Source organism: Myotis davidii, unplaced genomic scaffold, assembly GCF_000327345.1.
Source record: "Myotis davidii unplaced genomic scaffold, ASM32734v1 scaffold1316, whole genome shotgun sequence".
NCBI classification, from domain to species: Eukaryota; Metazoa; Chordata; class Mammalia; order Chiroptera; family Vespertilionidae; genus Myotis; species Myotis davidii.
Genome location: NW_006287901.1, coordinates 644,753 through 649,298, shown reverse-complemented (window position 1 = coordinate 649,298; position 4,546 = coordinate 644,753). Strand labels below are relative to the sequence as shown.

The 4,546-nt window shown below is 41.4% G+C and overlaps 1 protein-coding gene across 2 annotated transcripts in view; it reads right to left on the bottom strand.

The window, feature by feature from the left end:
• Positions 1 to 4,546, bottom strand: part of PTN (pleiotrophin) — a 92,550-nt gene that overhangs the window by 87,747 nt on the left and 257 nt on the right. The gene's annotated exons all lie outside the window — the stretch shown is intronic.

Below are 4,546 nucleotides of genomic sequence, written 5' to 3'. Positions count from 1 at the left end.
GAAAGGAAGGGGGAGAGAGAGTGAGAAAACAAAAATATTTGGAAACAAATGTCCATATTTGGAAGTTGAAGTGGTGGGAAAGGAAAAAGTAAAGATGAGAGGAATGGCCAACATAGTTGGAAAAAAACTAAGATAAAAATAATATGTCAAGGAGGTTAAGAAGGCACATTAGCAGCCAATGGGCTATATGACAAGGAAAAGAAAGAAATGCAAAAAGCCAATGGTTTGGTAAAATGCATGTGACTTTTAAAGTGTTTCAGAGGTGGGTAGGGGTGTGATGGATTTTCTTTGTTTGAGATGTCTTTTAAGTAAATTTCCAATAAAGGATTTCACAAGTTAGCACCATTTATCAAACACAAAGTGTTTAGAATTGTAAAACTGTGAGCCCTAGAGAAAAGAAACTGGGACTTACGTATTTCCTAAATATACCACATGCCCAACACAATGTAAGACATCCTGCACCTATGTAATAAATACTGTTTATTATTAAACTGGTCTACCATTGTAGCAAGAAACATTGTATGGTTGAGGTAGGACCTGGGGGAATGTAATGGGGGTGAGCAATTCTGGTTCCACCCCTTCGCTGCAGTTGAGAAGCAGAGAAGAGAATACAGCCAGTATTTATTATAGTGTTGAAAGTACAAGCTGATCTTAGCCAGGGTCTGCATCAATACGGACAAAAATCTATGGAGGCAAGGTTCAACCTTGATTTCATTCTAGCGAGCAAGTTTCAACCTCCCATGCATTCTAAGATATGGGCAGCCACCCCTGATATATGTGTACATAAACCAAGAGATGCCATCATGGGAAAGGAAGTAGACAAGTCATCGTGGGGCTTGTTGGATGGGAAATAATGGCAACTGGATCAGAAAAAGGAGAAATGAGAGCCAGGAGGCGGGTAACAGGTAAGCATAAGAGTTGGAAGAAGTGGGAACAACATGTTGAGATCATACAGCGTGCCTTTTGTGTTTTAAAATGATGTTTTGGGTTTCACTAAGTGCAATTCTTAGAATTAAGAGCTCAAGTGTCAGTTGCTATGACTCACTTCTTCAAGACCAAAATACAGGGGGATTTTTTTTTTACTAAGTATGAAATTTAAGAATCCAAGGATTCTGCTTTTAAGAAACTCACTATGATGAACTTTTTCTATGTGAAATGTCACTTTATCTAAACCCACTGTGAAGAAATGGCCCCAAAATAAAGCCCAGTAGAAGAAATTAAGTTTTATTTCTCATACAATTCAAGCAAGCCCTTGCCTACCCTTAAGAAATAGGGATTTGTGGTGAATGTGATCTCCATAATCAGTCCATAATATTATCATAATTACAGTGCCCTCTGATAATGTTACATTAATAGCTGCCCTTTGAAACCACAGAAATTTCAACTTCTCATTTACCAAATGCTAAAAATAGGGAGGAACAAAAGGCTTGTTATATTTGACAATCTAGAAAGATCGTATGACACCTGGAAAACTATGCCACATCCAAGCCTGGCATGAAACGTGTGGAAAAACGACCTCGTGGATGGAAACTAGAATTGGCCAGAGACATCAAAAATGGAGAACAACTTTCCAAAAGGAGGCCATGGCCCAAATTCTACTGTAGCCAGTTGACTGTGGATTTTTTTCCAGCTCAGAAAGAGAGGGGCCATATCAGAATATTATTCTCCCCCAAGGCAATGGCATGGCCTTGTGCCAAGAGCAGGCAGAATTCTTCTGACTGGTCATTAGAACAGCAGCCAGGGGAGACTCAGCATCCGGGTGATGAAGTGCAGGCGCTCAGAGAGCCCTGACTTTGCTGATGCTCCAGAGAGGACCACATCTTGAAGTGGATGGGGGTGCACTCAGCACCTGTTGAACCATGTTTGCTCACCGGGTGGTCTCAGTTTGGACATTACCTTCAGGAGAGAAGTCAAGAACAACTCTCTTCATCACGATGTTATCATATAAAAAAGCATAAGTGTTGGGAGAACTGGATTTTATATTCTGAATTCTGGCCCTCAATCTACAGTTGCCTTACTACAGACACCATTTTGAATAAGCCAAGGAAACTCAGTCTCCAGAGACAATTTTTGAAGAGTAGCAAAAACACCACATGGCGAATAGGACTATGTTCTGAATGCATATGAGATTCATTTAAATGAAAGAGCAAGATTCATTTAAATGAGATTTATTCAAAGAGAAAAAAAACATTGAGACTTAAAATATTTAATTTCTAAAATTGATTTTATTGATAAGAGCAATTAAACTATTTGGGGACCTTATTTCTCTCGGGTTATTGCCAATAATCAGGTTTTGTGAAAATGCAAACCAAGCCATTGACTTTACTAGAGTTAAAAAAAGGGGGGCCCATTATCCTAAGCAAAATAAGACAGTCAGAGAAAGACAAGCATCACATGGTCTCACACATATGTGGACTCTAACGAACAAAATAAACTGATGAACAAAATACACGAACATATATATAACCCATGGAACAGACAATAGGGTGGTGATGGCCTGGGATGGAAGGTGGGGTGGGGGGGCAAGAAGAGGTCTATGGGGGGAGAAGGGGGTCATATGTTAATACCTTCAACAATAAAGGTTTTTGTAAAAAGCCCATTAAATAAAAGTGTGAAAACTGCAACATAGTGCTCTTTATAAAGACCAAATAAGGAAACTTTCAATAAATGAGTAAATATATTATTCCAAATATCATGGAAAGAGGGCTGGGAAATTATAGAGTTATACATTATTATATAATACATGTTATACTATATATACTATTAAATATGTTATTTTTATTCTGTATAACACCTCATTTAAAAGGTAGGTAATAAAAAGTTATTTATTAACAGCAGTTTCATTTCTCTCACAGCTGTAGCTTTGAAAATATAATGTGACTGTGTCCACAAATGAACGGCTAGAGTACAGCACCTAGTGAGATATATATGACCTCAGGTTGGCGGTCCTTACAGAGGAGTTTCACTAAGTGAGGAGAAAAATGTTCTAAAGGGGAACTGGGACCAGCAGGCGAGCAAAGATCACTTTCTAAAGTTTTAAAATGCAATTAGAGAACTCAAAGCACCCCTTTCTTAAAGCATGGAATAAAGACATTTGTTTATTTTTAAATAAAGTAATTAAAAAATCTCATCCTCCACTTTAAATGAAAAGGGACAAATATCACCACTCTGAAATAACTCGTTTCCCAAAAAGGAGGAAAGAGAGAACATCCACTCCACTTCCCTTTGAATGTAACTGGATTAAAAACGTGTGTTGTGTTTTTTTAATGATTTGGTCTTTAAAATGCATAATTTACTGAAAAGGAAGCATAATGGAGCTGGAAAACACAAGCTTGATTTTCTGTGCTGGAAGACACTCCCATTACTTTGTGGTATTTCCACATATCAATTCATCCCCAGATGATCAAGGAGCTCAAAGGGGCTCCTCTGCTTCATCAGCTCCACATTTGCCTGGGGTCATGGAATTGCTTCAGGATGTTTTTAGTTCAAAAGCTCTTCTTGGTAGTTCCTGAATCTCCCCCCAGGCCCGTTCTTTTTCCAAGAAATATCAAGAATTTGACTAATACACACATTCACACACACACACACACACACACACACACACACACACACACACGGTGAAGAAGGCACATTAGCAGCCAATGGACTATTTCACAGAGGTGCACACAAAACGCCTACTAAGATAAAAGATTCTCAAAGACCGGGACTTTGCTGTCCCTCACATGACCATTCTCCTATCTCACCATCGTTCCTCGCCCCCGCAGGCCACTCCTTTTTTTTGTTTTTCAATATGTTCCCAAATTTGCAAAACTGTGTTAACAGAGATATGTGTAAGTTAACAATAGAGTGTAGATGAACTCGGGGTGTGTTCCTGAGTTTGTATGTCTGTGTGTTAAGGACAAAGGGGTGTGTGTGTGTGTGTGTGTGTGTGTGTGTGTGTGTGTGTGTGTGAAGTGTTGTTTGATGTGCAAAGTAGGGAGGGAGATACATGCTTCCATCGCTTTCAATTACTTGTTAACTTATTAGAAACATCAGCTCTGAAACTGAGAATCTGACACATTGGTAATAAATAAAACCTAATATTCCGACGAGAGACGGCGTGAAAGGTGTGTCTTTTCAACTTTGCACTTAACCCTTTCCAGAACCATCCCCTGCGGGGCGGGCAGGAGGAGGAGTGCCGGATGCTGTGGGAGAGGCTGGGTGCAGCGGGCACTGGGAGGAACCAGCCCCCGCGAGGGATCGAGAAATGCCCGCCGAGAGTCAGCAGCAGCGGGCGAGCCGGGGCGCCCCGAGAAGGATGGGGAGGCGGCTGCTTGCTCGGGGGCCTCACTTTCTCTGCCCTCCGCAGCCGCAGACACACCTACAGGCAGGTTTACAAGAGCAGAGCCCCGGCCACGTCCTCCCCCTGGAGGCAGGAGCGGTCCGAAGGCAGGCATGACACCGAGAAGCTGCTCGCCTTCCACTCATCTCGGGGGCCCCCTGACTCTCCTGATCCGACGCCCCCCCAAATACGCCTCAGTTTGCCTCTGGAGCAAATCCATTTCGA